The sequence below is a fragment of the Petromyzon marinus genome, chromosome 10, assembly GCF_048934315.1.
Source record: "Petromyzon marinus isolate PM22_M1 ecotype Great Lakes invasive population chromosome 10, UKy_Petmar_22M1.pri1.0, whole genome shotgun sequence".
Lineage (NCBI taxonomy): Eukaryota > Metazoa > Chordata > Hyperoartia > Petromyzontiformes > Petromyzontidae > Petromyzon > Petromyzon marinus.
The window spans coordinates 16,027,152-16,046,076 of NC_133676.1; the positions used below are offsets into that span (position 1 = coordinate 16,027,152).

Consider the following 18,925-nt stretch of genomic DNA (forward strand, 5'->3'; position numbering starts at 1 on the left):
ACCGAACGCGATTGGTCAACTCCGACAAGGCGGAAGGGGGGCAAGCGAAGAGCGGTGGGGGCGGGGCCGGGGCCAGAGGCGCACTCCGCTTATCAAGCGTGGGAAATACAACAGGAGCGGGTCCGACGTCACGAGGCGCACAGCTGTGCCGGTGGCACGGGAGGGGTCCCGTTAGGACCCAGGGCGTTCCCCACCACCACCACCACCCCCCCACCCTGCACGCCTTAGCATTGCCCCCTCTTATTAACTCACGCTTGCTACTCCTACTACTGTACTGCTGTTGTTAGCAAGTCGCCGTCCCTTTGTGCGGCGCCACGCGCGCTCAGGCCGCGTAAAGAAGTCGCGCCAAGTTGACGGAGCCGAGGAGCCGCGCGCTGCGCCACCCAAGGGCCGCGCCTGTGCAAGGTGACGGGGGGGGGGTCGTGGGGGGGGGGGGTCCACTCCGGATTCTAAGACGCGCACCGGAAAGTAAGACGCACCCCCCCCCTCTCCTCCCCCCAACAAACTTGCGCCAGTCTCTCGTTTTTAGTTTCCCCCACCCCCCCAACCCCCCATGCGTTTCTAGCCGTGCTCCGTGTGTCTAGACGTCTCACACCACGGCCCTAGATCTGTTACAACCCCGATGGTGCTGGCGGTTGCTGGACGCACGGCGTTTCGGTGCCCGTGCTCGGCAAGCGGATCGCGCGCGCGCGCCGGATGAGTGAGACGCGCGACTCTGGGACTGCCGCTTTAAAAGAACCCCGGGGGGGGGTGGGGGGCAGGCAGGAACGGAAGTGCCCCCCGTTTTAATGATGATGATGATGCGTGGGATTGTGGAGTTGTGAAGGTAATGAAAGACGGCGAGGTTTTCGCGTTGTGCACGTGCTGAGGCGAGTTGATGCCGTAACAAAAAAACAAACGTCTCGACCCTTGTTATTAAAGTTGGTCGGTATGGAACGTCCGTGAGACTGCTGTGAGATTTCAGTGGTGGAGGTGGTGGAGGTGGTGACTTTAGTGGCTGAACAACAGCGATCCGAGCCACGTTTCATTGTTAGTGTTTCGAGCAGCCGATGTTGTTGTTTTTTGTTGCAAGCTTTTGCCGGAATTGCGTGGTTGTAACAACGGAGAGGCAAGAACAATCAATACTCGTGCACGCGCGTGCGGTCCGTGGGTTGCGCCATCACTTCGTTCAGAGCGCTCCTCAACACTGCGGTGCAGATCCGTTACGGTGGGAAGCACAGCGGTTTGTGCCACAATACAGTCCAAACAATGGATGTTGGTGCACTCTGACCTCCGGTGTCCATGTCAACGGCGCTCTTAATTAGACCACACGCATGGGTCGCCTGGTGACCCGGCGGGTGGACTGCTTCGAAAGTCGGCGGCCTTGAGTGCGCGACCAGGCGCCGCTGCTTGCCCCAACCAAATCTGCTTCCAACTGCTCGTGCCGCTGCTGTGTGGTGCACATCGTGCTGCTGCTAGTGCTGCTGTGTGGTGCACATCGTGCTGCAGGTGCTGCTAGTGCTGCTGTGTGGTGCACATCGTGCTGCAAGAGCTGCTAGTGCTGTCTGTGTGGTGCACATCGTGCTGCTAGTGCTGCTATGTGGTGCACATCGTGCTGCTAGTGCTGCTGCTGCTGTTTCCCTAGAAGGGTACTGGTGTACCGTGGGAGTTGCTGTCCACTCTCAAGGTGAGCGTGGAGAAGTGGCCGCTATAGCATACAGCAGACGAAGGGGGTCTTCTGTATGGAATGTCTGGAGGGTGACCATGAGCATGCAACTGTTTTGCACCTGTGTGCCACCCAGGCCAGAGCATGACGGACTTGAGTCTCTGGATGCTCGTTTCCCTGTGCCTGGGCAACAATGGGTACAGCAAAAGTATCGCTGTGTGTGTGTGCACATGACGGGTTTGCATAGGGACTAAGTGTGTGTGTGTACTAGTGTAAGCCAAGGCGTGGTGCCTCTGCTTCTTAGAGAGAATGTGGCAGTGATCACGAACTACCCCACCACCCTTTTAATTTTGGCTGAACCTAAAATAAATTGTTCAGACCCTTTGTACTGCCTCGATCCCGGTATGTTGTGCGATCACCCGTGAAGTACAGTCCAACACCAACATGCTCTAACCTCGCCCTGGTGGACTCCTTTTGTGTAGCGACGCTAAAATTGGTAAACCACCACGTAGGCTTTCCCGACCAATATCCATAATATAGGTTTGTTTGGGGTGGTTAGATCGCGTAAATAGAAAGATGTGTCGTTAAACCCGCCACCACCCGACACAGCCAACTAGTAAAAGTTGTCACGTAAACAGAACGTGCTAATTCGTGATTAGTACAGCACACCCAAGCCACGTCATTTACAATCTGAGTACGACGTTTCGCCAGTAATTACAACTAGCTTCATCAGGCGACAGCCAAATCTGGCCAAATCTGGCTGTGTCGGGTGGTGGCGGGTTTCAACGACACATTTCTATATTTACGCGATCCAACCCCAAAAAACCTCTTATGGATGGTAAACCACCGCCACGTAGCCTGCGATGGGAATACAATGTTCACACCCACGAATTGTGGCTCAGTTGTGAGCGTCTCGCTACTAGGCTATCTGGCCACCTGTGATCTCTACGCACAAAAAAAACCTATATCTTATTCATGAAACACTTAAGAAAATGAACCGGCTTCATATCACACGTTTCTAGGTGGCGCTGTTATTTACAACACCTGTGCCAAGTATTATTGGTTGGCAATGCGCTACAGAAAGGGGAAAAAAACACGTCTTAATTGCTCTAGTTGGATTACCCTGCTGATCCTAATCATAAGTCACACTCTAAGCTGCCGATGCCACAGACTTAACATATACAGTCTTCCAGAAGAGCACCGATCTTGCCAGGTGAAGCTAAGCCATTTAATCGAGTTATTTGGACCCGCGCACCATTTCGCACAAGTAAATAATAAACTGGTTGTATGCTGAAATCGTATTTAGTGCAGATCTCTTTATCAAACACTGCAGTCGGCTGAATACATAGACACACATAAATGAGCTCTTTGGTAAGTAAAATGTCAATCAGATAATGTCAAATATATTTACTTGGGTCGTACAGAATTATGGGAATACCAACAATAGTCTTCCACCATTGTAATGAGGTTAGTAGTGCACTGTATGATGTGCCATAGCCTGATCTACTTACCAGGTTCAGCTGAGAATGTGGTGGTTTAAAATATTGCGGCAGAACATATGCCAGTGTTATACTGCTTGAATTTGCATTGGGTATCTTCAGTATTAAAATATCGAGCATATTAAGCTTGCGCGTTTTAAGTCTATTACAGTGTCTCTGGAGCTGATAAAACAAGTACCATTTGGGAGGATATCGGTATTCAACATTGTCATGGATTAACCAGTGCCCAGCATACGAATGTGGAATTCCTACCACTGGCTTAGACCCAACAATGGTGATGAGCAGCACTCAACAAAAAGTTGAGCGCTTCGACACTTTGATTTGACATTGTATTGGGGATTATCAGCAACATAGTATGATGTGTGTTAATGGCAACGCAGAGCAACACTTACAAACCACATGGGCTTTCACCGTGTACTTCAAACAACATACATTAATATGTATAAACAATACAGCCTGAGACATTAGACCAAAGCAAGTAATGTCTAAACTCATGTGATGGCCTGAACTCGATTAATATTTCACATTGCTCAACCGGGTGAGTTTATGTGAAGGAAATGGTCTGTGTTCGAGTGACTCAGAAAGTGACTGCTCACATCAAGACACTGAGCCGCCAGCATTGCTGAGGAATGGGGTTCACATCCTATTGCACCTGCACGGTGTGGCCAGGTGACATCCTGGCAGAGCACTTGTACTCTCAGAAGGTCACAAGTTCAACGTCCTGGTTGGAGGTCGACTTGGCCTATGACTCCTTGGGCGTTGCTAAAATTACTCCTACTTTGTGGAAATCCAATACTTATTATATGGGTAGACTGATGCCTCACATAGGAATGTTGAAGTACCACTCCTGGTTCGACACGAACAGTCTACACTGTCTTGTGTTCGTTTGAGATTGTAAAAAGTTTGGTCTCATTTTGATGCCCGTCCAAGTTAATGGTCCTATGTACAGTAAGAGTAATGCTCTCAGCCAGCTCACCACTAAATGCACACGTGAATAATATTCTGTATATTATAGTTCACACTTTTGTTTATATATTTTTTTATTTTATATGAAAAAAATTAAAGATCATAATTGGCAAAGCTTTATGAGCTCTCAGCGCAGTCTTAAATGACCACTCAACATTTGTATATACTGCTTGACTTTTCACTTAGTTCAATATATTCTACTTATAATGAATGAACACCTTGTGTTTTACTTCCATACAACAAACATGCCTGGGTATATAAGAGTATTCCACTTAGTGTGTATGAGTGGGCTTAAGAGAGATTTTAGAAATAATCATGACATTCTGGTGCCATTCTCTAACAGGTGATGTTACATGTCCTGGCGTTAGAGCTCTGAATTGCATTGCTTTATCATCTCGTGGCAACACAGCTAGAGAACAATTAAAATGTGTATCAAAACTCGAGATTTTTGCAGATGAGTAATGGGGCAAAACTCATCTCCATAGGCAGTTTCATGTCAGCAATGAGACTACCACATTCCCATAGCAGGGTCCAGCCTTCCCAATGGAAAACCACTGCTAGCTTCCCACAAAGTGGTTATATTTTTCTTGACCACAGAGGGCTGACAGACTGATTAATCCCATTACCTGGATTTGAGTGCGACTCTAGCACTCTCACGACATGGCCACCTGGCTGAGTAAATTGTAAAATAATGATGACAAAAGGGGGTCTGGTCTCTCTTTAATTAGAGCTGTTAAGGATGATTATGCATGAGCGAGCAAAGCCAGTGATTGCTAAGCCAAAGATGGCAGTAGTGTACTGCATACTCGCCAGAGCTTTTGTTCTACGATCGCTGGGACTTCCACCACGTGCCCAAACCAGACGGATAATGTCACACTGTCTCTGTTGCACGTCCCCTTGGCATGGCAGATGCACCCGTGCTCACTGAACACATGTCTGCACTTGTCCGTAACTCTGTGACTCATGGCAGTGCCCAAGCGCGGTCTCTGGTCAGTTGAAACTTGCATGTGTGGTAGTGAAAGTAACACGTGTGTGTGTGTGTCTTTCAATGTGCCCAGGGATGTGTACCAGTCAAGTAAGCAATCCATAATACAGGGTTTTTGGGTTAGATCTCGTAAATATATAAATGTGTTGTTAAACCCGCCATCACTCGACACAGCCAATTAGTAAGGTTTTTCACGTAAACAGAACATGCCAATTCGTCACTAGTACAGCACACCGGTGTGTTGGAGAGCTAAGCCACAACATTTACAATCTCAGTACGACGTTTCGCCAACAATTACAACTAGCTTCATCAGGCGACAGCCAGATTTGTGGAAAAGTCCACTGTTTCAATGCTAAAATAGTGGCGTAGATGGGATGTTCGCGAAAGCCAACGTGGTAAACCAAGTAACCAGTTATTGCATTTTATTCGAACATTTTGACCTGTTTGCAATTCATAGCCCCTTTTCCAAGTGCGTTATGGATAAACCATAGATTTACAAAAACTGCTGGGCAGCAGGCACATTGGGCCTGATTTATAACGTAAACACAGCATGGATGTGGTTGCTAAACAATACAAAAGCACACAATTGCATATATACAATGCAGTAGTATTGGATCGTTCATTTTAATCAACCATCTTTTATTGGACCATGCTGGTTGCTCATTGCATTGGGCCACACGTGTTACACGGCCACACCTAGGAACCTCTTATCCAGTCTGCTGGAGGGAAAGGGGGCATTGTGCTGTTTTCTCTACGCTCTTGTTGACCAATGTTTCCACGTGTAATTTCTCTTGCCGCTGCAGCGCAAGTGCAGGAAACAAAACGCCACACACCCTGTTCCTGTGCAACCGCAAGAAGTGAACCAGCAGCAGCAGCCAAGGTAAGAGTGGACATAGCCAGCAGTGGCGTCTCGCCATTAGGAGCCAGCGGGGCCAGCAGCGACGGTGGGACCGGGCCCCCAACTCGTGACTAAATAATTTTAACAAACCTGAACGACACGTACCTGCTTATGATAAACATTACGACCTGCATACACGCCCCTTTTTCATTCCCCAACTTCCATTCTCCCCCTATCCCCTTCCCTACCCTGCCAATATACTGTATGTATCCACTGGTCACCACTGATAACCAGATACATATTCAGTTATCTCAAATGGTTATGAGTAACTTAAGACATGCAGATCAACGTGTTTAACATTCATAATATTCCTCGTAAGTATACTGTACGTTTTTTTATATATAGGCAAAGACAATTTGAAGTGTCACTAAATGCATTTGGTGCACATCTTTCCTTAGTTCTGAGCCAGTGGTGGACATTACACATTGCTATAGTGGGGAGCATTCTCCCAGTCATTCCACCACTCTTGACTGCCCACATATTGGCGTTAATAATATCAAGCCTGGAGTAACGGTGTGCCGAGTTGACTCTAGACTGAGATTAGCATTCACAAACCTGGATTGAGAGGTGTCGCCGCGGCTTTAACCTGGCCGGGTAATGTTAATGGTTATATAATACTGCTGAACAACATATTGACATATTTCCACATTTATTTGTTGACTCTGTCATAGTTTCTCTTGGCAACGAGGACATTTCCATGATAACACAATGAGGAAGCTCGTCACGATTACGCTTTTGTTTCCAGTGCTGTCACGGTATACAGGGGGTGATGGTTAGGTCCATTTCGTGATATAGAAAGTGGTGACCAACTTTCATGAAACTTTGTAAATGCTCTCCAGAATGCCCTTCGAGTGTTATGCACTTGGCCCATTGATGTAACGTTAATCCCTGCTCAGGATTACTGTTTCATTTTATTCTTCAAACCACTCATATTGCTGATACAAAATTGCTTTCACCTCAAGTGACTTTCACTGTGGTCACATGCGCAAGTATCTTGGAGCCAGGTTTAGTTAGTGAGTATGGATTTTCTCAGGATTGTTCAGATTTATACATTTTTTTCAGTTTACACACAAGCCATGTGTTTTCAACAGTTTTTAAATTAGTTTATCAATGACTATAGTAATTGGTAACCCTTAAAAATTCTGTAACTTTATACTTAGTTGTTTTACTTGGTGTTGTGGCACCACTTCTTGTATGTGAAGCCATATATTTGTGCTGACCCCTAGTATATTTTTGGGATTTCCCCAGATACTCTCACACAAAAAAACCCCAACACTCCTTAAAATGGCATTGACTAAGCACTCCAGTGCAGGACCCTCCTGATAAGCTTTTTTGAGACTCGGGCGAGGCTTTCCTGGATAAACAAAGGACATTCATAATATTATCAGCTACACAGCTGGTCATGTACAACGGAATTCGAAAGGCATCGTGTTCACAGGACCTTGGTAGTACATTGTAGGTCGTGTCAAGGACGCTCAAGATAGGGGTGTAGTTTTGGCGAGAATGTTGGCTGACATTATGGTCAATTTGGCTTGCTACTGTGTGGGGTTCTTCGATTGGCAGCTATCATTTTGCCATCTTCCATCTCTGTAAAAAAAAGGGTCATTGTTTACCTCTTTATCTGTCTATTTGTCTGTTTTCTATCCGTTTGTGCATTTAGTTGCTTTGATATTTTCAACTATTGTGTATGCCATGTCTCTTGTATTGGCGCAACTGTCATAATTCCCCCTGCCATGCAACCAATGCATTGTTTTTAAACAAATAATGTTTGAATATTCGTTAAGGGATGTTGTGTGCGCCTCATTGTTACAATTTGTTACGTGAGTTTGGCCACATTCTGCCAACAGCGGCTATGAAGCTGGGACTTGTTCTTTAGGCCGCAGAATGTGTTCTTGGCCACGGTTACTGCCCTGTGGCGGTGATGTTGATGCCGAGTTGCCAAAACAATACTTAAGCAACTCGGTCACCATGCTGACCTGGCTGAATGATAGTGCTTCAATCAATCATGCCTGAAACGCACAGACATATACAGACACCCATTACACAGATGTGCACACACACAAAGATAAAGACACACCGTATAGTCATACAGACTGTTGGGGCAAGTTCTGTTAGCAAGCACTTCTGCAGCCGAGTATGGCGCGCGAGGTGTTGGCGTCGCAAGCACCATGCCTGGCCGCCTTTGCTCAGTGCTGATGTTTACCTACGGCACCTGGTACTCATTTAAGGTTGAGTTGACCTAGGGGAGGCCCAGAACCGGTTCAGATGATAGCCACTGATGTTGGCTGGGACTGAAAATCAAGCTCCGATCACTGAGTTTGTACCGCAATGTACTCATCACTATGCCACCACACATACAAAGACAAAGATCCTCGTATAGCCTTGACAGACTGTAGGAGCAAGTGCTGTTAGCGAGCACCTATGAAGGCCGGCATGGCACACGAGGGGGTGGTTGGCCAGCACCACGCCCGACCACCTTCGTCTCCCCAGTAGTGATGTTTACACACCACACCAGGTACTCATTTGAGGCTGAGTTAACCGAGGGACGGCCCAGGGCCGATTCAGATAATCGTCACTGGTGTTGGCCGTGAGCCGGAATCGATCTCGGGTCGCCGGGTTCATAGCGTGGCTTAGCGCTAACCACTCCATTACCACTTCCCACTTACGCGCGCACACACACACACACGTAAAGACAAAGATATAGACTTAAGCGCTTGAGGTGCAAATTCGTTAATGCCAGCACATCACACAAGGTTAATGCATGGCGGGCAGCATGTCTGACCAAAATAGTCACCCCCACGGTGTGTGTATACATACCAAACTAGGTACTCGTTTTGGAAAAGAGTCAACCTAAGGGAGGTCTAGGACATGTTTGGATTCCAACTCCCACTGGTGTTGTGCGACTTGTTGAAAATATTTAACTAAAACAACTCAGATATAAGTTGAGTTGCGCAATGTACATCATCTTCTCTTATACTGTTCATGCATTCCCGGTTATTGTATTGCATACATTAAAAATGTCTATTTTTTTATTTATGCATCAATTCATATTACTCCACAAACATTTTAATAATGGACACTTCTCACAAAACAATTCTCACAAAGACACATTGTGGAAATGTATTCACAGTAATTTTCATGCAAAAGGAAAAATGTACCAAACCACATGATTTGTCCCATGTGTGTTGAACTTTTTCTATATATATTAAACAAATCCCTCTTGCCAAGATCCTTGCTTCCATTTCCAGAGGTGTATCCTTTACTCACGTCCTGTCCTAGTGAAACAGAATCAATCGCCAAAAATAACTTGAGTTTATCCCCACAACCATAACATTTGCTCCAGCACTCGTCTACTTGGGGGTCTGAACTCCTGCCTGCTGTGTTGTTTTATTGTTAATAGCGTTATCAGAATGCTCGGTTGCTGGAGCAGAGGGAGGTAAATGGGGAAGAGGAAGGTGGGGTCAAGTCTTTGGAACATCTGGAGCAACGGTGAGGGGGATGTGGTCTGAGTTACTATCAGTTTAACACGTAGACATTCGCGACCACTATTATCCATAATAGTGTTTTTTTGGGGGGTGATGTGGTTTCGTGCGAACGACACGTTTAGCGACAGCATTCTGCATCAGGAATATGTACGTGAGCAATTTAGGGAGGCTATAGAGGAGAGATTTGCAGTAGTCGATTAGCGGCAGATGGGGATGACGACAACATTATAAGGTCTGCATGAATTAATTTCATGATCCCGATTGATGTACTGCTATCATATGGACACCTGACAGCTCTGTGAGTTTGGGAGTTTTACTAATCTACAACAACCGCAGGCCTTTACCTGCAAAGTTATAGATTACATAAATACCACTTTAAGGTTAGTCTGTAGTATTTAGGTTATGGGTATGGCTGCTGCCATCATAACGTGGAATTTCCACTGCCGGGGATGACAGCTCACCGCAATGATGAGTGCCATCCGGTTGCTGCTTTGAGCAGAGGGACACTGACTTGGACTTTTGGGTCTGCAATGAAGCCTTGATTTAACTGTCCTGGCTGGAGTTCTCTCGTTATTGCACATTTTCGAGCGCCAGGCCAGAGCGTGGTATTAATAGGCTGAGTTATCAAGCTCTGCACGCTGGCTATCAACCGATGACCTCGTCTCTGCTGCAAAGAGTTAAACGGCGAGAGCGGTGACCGGCGTCGAGAAGCGATGTCATGAGTTCGCCGAATTGTTCTGCGGACGACACGCGACACGTTCGCTCCCAGCCACTGTAAGTATCCAAGTGTTATGTTTCACCTGCTGCTGAGCATTGGTCCCGCTCAGCCGTTGTGTGTACAGTTTTGAAGTTCCTGCTGTATTCAGGAAGTGTTGAATGTGCTCCGGACGCTTGGCGTGTGTGTGTATGTGTGGAGACTGGGCCTCTCCTAGGTCGAATCAGCCTCAAATGAGTACCTGGTGCGGTGTATAAACATCGCCACTGGGGAGACAAAGGCGGTTGGGCGTGGTGCTGGCCACTCACCCCCTCGTGTGCCGTGCAGGCTTTCATAGGTGCTCGCTAACAAGACTTTCCCCAACAGTCTTTTAAGGCTATCCGGGTGATTTTTATCTTTGTGGAGACTGGGTGACCGTTAGTGTATTGCACTAAGACCTCCGGGGACCTGGGTTTGATTCCGTGTCTCCTTTCTCGAGTGAATATGGTGTGGTACTCGTACTGTATATGTTAAGTCAATTGTAACATTCTGTGATCCTATGACAGGGAAAGTTTTTACCAAGGACAACCACAGTTGACTTCCTACCAAGTCGTACTCATTTAATTGACCCCAGATAACTTATCGGTTAATAAAATGATTGTCACTTTGTGGGAAGCAACAGTGGTTGTCATACAAATGGATAGACTCGCCCCGACCATAAGCACGTGGAATTTCCACCTTGTGCTCGGCACCATCAATGCAGAGGAGTAGTTCCTCAAAGCTAGTTTTAGCAGGGACACTTTATTTTATTTGTAAAAATAAATCTTCGCATGGCTGCTGTTAGCCAGGCAATAAAAATAACCTGGATGTTATCTGTCCTAGTTAAATGTAGATCATTTCCCAGATTAATTTCGCATTCTGTGATGACTGCCGTTTTATATGTATGTTGAACTTCTTTCTCACAGTACGTAGCCAACCTTGCTTATCGGAGGTGCGGGGGAAGGACGACAAATTATGGAGTGTGCATGTGTAGTGGTTTACTGTAACTGGTTATTCTAGCAGTGTTCAACTTATAAGTGCATAGTGAGTGGAATTGATTGAGGATGCAAGTGGATGTCAGTGCCCCAGCAATAGCTTTCTGCAATTTCAAGTCAGCATTTAGTGTGAATGTTTACCAAGTTTGCTTTATGCCAATCCGATTGTTAAAAGTAAAAGTGTCTCCGTTGTACAATTAAGCAATGATGCGCACTCATCTCCCCGTATAAGTTACTACTGATAATGAACCAAAATAAGCTCTCGCAAGGTTCAGTGCATCTTTAAAAGTGTCTCCCTGCTCGGATGTGCGTTGGATGGTGCTCATCTATATTGGTGGTACTAAAACCAGCGGTGGAAACGACAGATTCACATACCAAGGGAATCGCTTCCGATCAGGATTTTACCTCGCAGCATTTCGATGGCACGTCACACACTCTAACCACCGTGGCCCCAACGTAGCAATGAGCGCAAATGCAATTTCGTACATGCACAAGAGAGAGGGCAAAACTGCTTAATCTCTGTTGTTAAAATGAATAAATCCTTAAGATTGGGAACACTTAGAAGCTTACTGATAATATACATGGCCATTGTCATTATACTCATTTTATATAAAATGTGGAGGGGGTTTAAACGTATGCTTATGAATTTTTTTCATACATTCTCATCACATATTAGATGCGCCTTCTGCTCATACAACTACATTATGCGATCATAACCACCACCACCACCACCATTGCCGTCATCATTAAAAATAAGCGGTCACGAGGCTGACGGAGGCGTGATGAGAGCGCGCACAAGTCCGAATGAAAGTGTCCAATTTTAGCGGCATCACCATCCACCCTCTAACGCTTCTTCCACGTTCATTGCCAAGGGTCTGGGGAATGCGGCAGAGGGGATGAAAAGGAACAAAACGCAGCGCAAAAAAGCTGCAACTCCAAAGCGGCTCGAGTCAAGTTCATGCAGCAGCAGTGATTTTTTTCTCTCTCCGTCTCCCCCCCCCCACTCTCTGTGCTGCGTGCGCGTGTGTAAACCCGCGCGTGTGTAAACCTGCACGTAAGCACGGGCCGCACGATTTGCATGAAAAGTGCCTCGGTGCGCCGAGACCCCATTGGCCGAGAGCGGAATAATTAGCCGAGTGATGTGGAAGCCCTCTTCACAGCGGTGCCCACTTTCCCTTCGGAGCGCAGCTGCTGCGGAGACCATTTAAATCGCGCATCCCAGACGCACGTGGCAGGAAGCCCCACGCTCGGCCTCCGATGCTCGGAAGGGGCTCGCGCTGATTCGGGAATCGCCGCGGGGATTAGTCATTCTCTGCTCCTCTCTCAGGTCGGTGTGTCCACGTAGTGGTTGGCGTGCTGCGCGCTGCTCCGGTGACGATTTAAAGCACCTGGACGGATGTTTTGAAGTAAATGATGACATTTTCTATTGTTGATAAGGCGTACGGTGTTTTGGGAATCGGGGATCATCAATATTCTTCACTCTTTTTCCCCAATCGATAAGCAAGCCCATGTGTATCCCAGCTCAAATGTGCATTGTCCTTTGCTCATCTCCACCGGTTACTCTGGCGCAGACCGTTTCTGCATAATACAACCCTTGTTAACTTTACATAAAGTGGTTGTGCTGCTGTTACGAGGGGTGATTTAACAAGTGTACGGTCTCACATAGAAAACAATGACGACTGTGATGGCGATGCGTTGTGCTTTTGCAAGGTCCCCTTGCGGTGCGTTGCACTTTCATCGGTGTTCTGGGGTTTTAATCCCTCCCTGGAAGAACTCTTTGTCTTGCTCCTCTAACCACTCCTCAAACCAAACCACACGTCACGGTTGAGAGTTAAATTAATTCTCCCGCGATGCATTTTTCTTCCTGTGGAAACATGTGGAAGGAACTAAGAGCATGGTTTCTCGAGAATTGGCCTCCTCCAGTTAAAGTTTATATGATTTTTTGGTCCAAGTCACAACGATGTTGTGCCTTTGTTATGTATTTTGCAACATATATGAAGCAAAAAACATCGATTTTTTTTACAAAGGCACTTTGATGCATGTGTCACGAGTTTAGGAATAAGTACTAAATCAGTTAATTGATCCAGCAATATGTCAAAATCAGAATCTTTATTTCAGAATCTTTATTAACACTGGAGGACTCCGATGACCTATGAAGCTCTTTTTCACAGATGTCCAGTAGGTTTGGACAAATACATATGGTTATTCCAGAGAGCTCAAATTTTAACGACCACTTTTAGCTTTTTATAACTTGAATAAAATAATTATCTTGCTTATTATTAGTAGCAATAATTTGCAGCCCTTGGTCAATCCACTGCTGGATGAAGACACATCATGCTTTGCTGATCTCGGGTGTTGTTTGACCATACTTTGGTATGTCCTTTAGCTCGGGTATGTGAAATGTCCGGACCAGTTTCAATAACACTCGACATTGATGTTAGCCGTGGCTGGAGAATTTCGCTCGGCTAACCGAGTTCATGACACACAGGACAACATCGTTTTAATTTGCACAAAGTGAATGTCACTTTATCGACCCTGAATGAACAATGGGCCAAGTAAAGTCTCTAGTAGTGTGTCAGATTAGTGACCGTTCGATCGACCGTGAGCTGGGCGTCCCAAACAGAGGGGGCCCGCAGATGCATTTGGCGTCTCATAAACACGACGTTCAAAAAGCGCCTCTGGTAATTTGGAGCCCTTGTCGAGGTGGCAAAAGGTACATTTCGTCAAACGTTTTGCAGCGGATGTGAGTGTGGTGGGAGCAGGCTTGTGTGTGGCATTTTGATTAGGCAGCCCTTTCTCTCCATCCTGCTGGCAGTCTGCCAAGCCCCCCCCCTCCGCCCACTGTGTATGCAACACTTGACCAGCCTCCACATCTCAGCTCCAGCCTCCCTTCGTTTGTTCTCAGCAGGGCACAGGCAAGAGGAGGCTGCAGTTGCTGTCATGGGCTTCGTATGTACGCATGCACGTTGAACTTCGTGCGCACCGTACGTAGCTGACCGTGCTAATCAGAGGTGTGGGAGAAGGGCAATAAACTAAATACAAAAAGCAGTTCTGGGTGCGTGTTGAAATTATTTCACACTGTACGTAGCCAACTGTGCTAAGCGGATTTATAAAGAAATGAGTTTTCAATTGTCTGCACGTGTGCCAGGAAGGGACCAATACTCAGGTCATGTAACACGAGGCCGACAGCGCTTCTTAGTAACTAGGTTCGGAACCGGGTTTGAGTCTACCATAGTTAACACGTTCCTTCGGAGTGGGCAGATAGGAACTTGGTTGGACAGCGCATTCGTGCAGACAAATAAAATCTGGTGGGCAGTGTGGAACCTGTTGTTCCTACCTGTAAAATTTGTGTATATGTACGCAATCTCCACACAACTTTTTAAGTACTATGGTTAGGAATGTTTGGAGATGTACTATGGTTTATATGGTATTTTATTGGTGTAAGCAGCGCACGCCAATTCGAAACCAAGTTTTCATTCTTCCTCGCGGGCTCTAAATATGATTTGTGTATTTGCGTACGGAGGATATCATACTTTGTTCAAGCTAAAAACAACACTCACCAAATACGGATAAAAATTAGTGCCGAAACTCCAATTATGCGGATGGAATTCCGGATATGCACGACAGACAGAAAGACAAATAATCCCTGGTGGGCAGTGTGGAACCTGTTGTTCCTACCTGTATTAAACGGGGCTCTCAAGTGCCGTCAGTTGGTGGCATCAGCCCAGCCACCAAAGATCGCACAAGAAAACCCTTGATGCTGCAGTTTGATTTTCACTTAATTCGGCAAATCCTAACATCGGGAGTTGAAAATGATTGGTTTAATCAGCGTGCAATGAATGACATAAGCACGGGCATATCAAACTATCGAGTGAACAAGCGGCTTGTTTAAGTTACTGCAGAAGTAGTTCTGGAAGTCCTTTTTTGGCCTGCGCTATCTGGCACGATGCACCACTGCACTGCCACTGGTCGTCGTAGGAGCTAAACACGAAAGTTAATGTGTTCATGATGTAATCCCTATGACACAAGTGGAATATAATTGTGGGATTTAAACAAAATGTGCACAGCAGTGCAGTTTGTGGCTGCAGCAGCTTGGGATTACCTTCGACTGCTTGAAGGAGCAAGTTTTCTTTATCCAATTTATTTCCATTTGTTTAACTGATGCTAGTTGTAATTACTGGCAAAACGTCATACTCAGTTTGTAAATGTTGTGGCTTGGCTCTCCAACACACCGGTGTGCTGTACTAGTGACGAATTGGCATGTTCTGTTTATGTGACAAACCTTACTAGTTGGCTGTGTCAGGTGGTGGCGGGTTTAACAACACATTTATGTATTTACGCGATCTGACCTAAAAACATATTTATTATGGATTATTTCCTTTTGTTCAGAGGCAATCATCTCCGTTGAAGGCCCTAAGCCATTGGTGTAAATTCCGCATTCCTGTGGCAAGTTCCATGAGAAAACTACATGTTAAATATTCACAAAGTACAACATGGTATTCGTATTGATTTATTTTTCAGGTTGTGAGTGCATTATTCAGTCACAGTGCCACTCTGCAGGATATTATAGTGGTTATCTTTTAACCTGGAAAAGCCTCAACTAAGCCATTGAAATGTTTTTCAGGAGGTCCTCCTACTTGGAATGTTTAGGCAATTTCCTTTTTGTAGTTTTGCCTCTGGGAAGAAACCAGAATGCCCAAAGAAAACATATGTATATGATGGAATACTGCTCAAAATAACCACCGATATGTTGGCAACCCACTAACCATATTTCTTGCTATATCCCTGCAAGTGGGTAGCACAGTCATCTCTGCACAATGCAGCAGCCTCATTCAAAGCACTGTCATTAAATTGTGCCCCAAGTTCCCCAGCATGCTATACATATTTCAGCATGACCAGAGGGCAGTACAGCAAATATAAATTGTAGTGTACTATGCTGCAACATCTTTGCTCCCTGCCTTCGCCAACCCGCACTGACCAGCGTGGTGAAGTAGGGTACAATGAAATCCCCCACAATCTGCGCGGTGTGGGCAAGCGCCTCATCCAACAGGGGATTGACAAAAATGCCCGCACGTGTACAGACGAGTGATGCTGTAGAAGGTTAAACGATCAACACATTTTTACACCGGTACTCTGCAGCTAAATTTTTGCCTTTTTTTCGCATGCTAACAGTTTTGTTTAAACCACTTTTACACCATGGTCGATGTCAAATTTACACCGCGTGACCACGTGACCGAATGTCAGTCTCTTGCCTGGTATTCAAACCCAGGGCCTCGGTGTTCCTGGCTTGGCACACTGACATGAATATAGCAGAGCCATGCAGAGCCGCCCAACCTCCTCACTTTTAGTAATAAAAAAAATAAATTTTGCCGTTGCTAAATAACGTTGTGACTTTTAAGGCATTTCTGCACAGAATAAGTCATGGCTTGTTTAGAACTTGCAGTTATGACTTTCCCATGGAATGTTCACAGTGGTGTTCCGTGGTCTGCCTGCCTCTATATATGGCCTGGTAACCGTCGTAGGAACAAGTCCTCTCATGCAGCGTGTTTATAGAATGCACTGCATTTTGATAATCAAACAAAAACATACGTTTGTCATAAAATAACAGGTTAATAAAAGCAACATTTTTTTGTAACTATTTTTTTATTGATCCAACCACGGGGGAGGGAGGGTTGTACAACTTCCGCGACAGGTGAGTGGTGCATAGTGGGATAGACAGCTCGGACAGACAACCAACGCGGACGTGTAGGACCGGAGCGTTATGTGTTATGTGCGTCAGATCCTTTCGGGAAAGGAAGGGGGGAAAAGGGGGGGGAGGTCAGTCACATTTCAAGTTCAGTCCAGTAAACTGAGGGTCTCTGGAGTGGAATTCACGAGGGAGCCCCAGATTTGGGTGAACTCCCCTTCCCTATTCTTCCGTTTCAGGCTCAGGTGTTCTAAAGCTGCAAGGGCGAATATGGAGTTATGCCGGAGGGTGAATGAGGGGGCCCCATGATTCTTCCATGAGCTCAGGATGCTCTTTCTAACCGAAATGTTAAATGCTTGGAGAAGGGCATGTTGGTGCCTGGTGATACCTTGGGGTTTAATGCCCAGGACAGAGGATTCAATGCTAGATAGTATCTCTGTTCCAGACATCACGTTGTACAGATCGATGATTTAATCATAGATTGTCCTGATGGTGGGACAGTCCTAGAAGGCGTGAATGTACGTTTGCATGGTGAACAGTTTTATTTTTACTGTCACTCAGAGAAAAGGGAAGATCTCAACATGTCAGCTGAAAGGCCTTTTTTCCCAAAATATTGATGAGGTCTGTAATGCTAGGTGATGGAACTCACTCGGGTACAGTATAGTACACTGAAGCAATAAATGGATAACTTGTATAGTTCTCAAAATATCAAGATTACAAATTAATTTAATTATACAACTTTAAAATTGTACATTTTGTGCACATATCCGTGACTGCAAAAGTGATAATTTAATTTCACTAGAGATCCTGGTTTAATCACAGGTGGCTGAAACCTGGATTTAACCCTAGAACCTCGGCAGGGCCAATCCACCATTCTGGCATGTGCATTAGTCCACTGAACCACCACTGGTCATGAATACCACTTGACCTTGACATTAATAAGAATTATGGTATTGTAGTGGCATCCAGAGGTTGGTGACCAAGGCGACAGACAATGTGATACTGTGAGAACAGAGCTAGGGGGTCAGTTGTCATTTCTTCAGTGGCGACTTGATCTCGCAGAAGAATGCGAAAGCGGGGTGTGCTGGCTTCAGTCGCATTCTGTGTGATGACCTCTTGACCTTCACTGACGACGACGATAATGGCGATAACAGCGATGACCACCTGTCTTGCAGGTGCCCTGATGAGCAGCTGACCGGCGGCGAGCTCTGTCCTCCTGGTCGGCTCTTCTGCCTGCCCGACAGTCCGCCCAGGTCCTGTGCGACCCATGGGCTGTGCCCCAGCGGTGGTGGCGGCGCGGTGACGCAGGGCAAGCTGGAGTGCCCCGCCGAGACGCCGAGCAGAGGAGAGGGCACGTGGTGCGAGCCGGAGCGGCGCTATGGCACGCTCGTGGGGAATGAGCCGCGACGGACGACGCTCAGAGATGCCAGCACCATCACGGGTAAAGCTCCCACCCCCCCCTTCTTGTTTTTGGGGTCGTGCGATCGTGCGAGGTCACCCCGCAACGATTGGTCCCGCTTCTGTACGGTTACATTGACGGCGTACGTTTAAATTTGTATCATTATAGGTAATGGCATGATGTTACATTTGTTACACGTGCGATGCCAATTGTCATTATTAACAAAAATATAGGGCAAGCGATGTTCATTTAATGGTTCACCATCACCAATTGTCTTGATTAGAGGTTATGTTTTAATTCAGAGAATGCACTTTTTTATGCTGACGATGTATATAGTGCCTCTTATTTGCTGCTGTGTTTACATGAACCGTTTACAAACAACATATTTGAATTAAAAAAAAATCCATTCGCACGCTTTAAAATTCAATACATGTATCGATCTAATGATTTAAATATGCATAGAAAGCAACTTGGAATTTTGGTTTAGAATTTCACGGGAATGCCTCGCAGATGTGATCAGAAAAAATGAAGTTATGCAGGGGAGGGAGACACAGGAGGGAAAGTTAAGAGAGACAGCCGTTGGATTGGTGCCCAGAATTCCGAGAGCACGGGAAATAGCTAAAGCCAGATGTTG

At 46.1% G+C, this 18,925-nt stretch overlaps 1 protein-coding gene across 2 annotated transcripts in view; it reads left to right on the top strand.

Moving 5' to 3' along the window:
• Window positions 1–365: 365 nt before the first annotated feature.
• The window catches only part of LOC116940829 (trafficking kinesin-binding protein 1-like), an 87,175-nt gene continuing 68,615 nt past the window's right edge, over window positions 366–18,925 (top strand). For both annotated transcript variants that reach the window (XM_032951060.2, XM_076066203.1), the window contains exons 1-3: window positions 366–405; window positions 5,899–5,975; window positions 18,068–18,333. The gene's annotated coding sequence lies outside the window, so the exon portion shown is untranslated. The remainder of the gene's footprint in view (window positions 406–5,898; window positions 5,976–18,067; window positions 18,334–18,925) is intronic.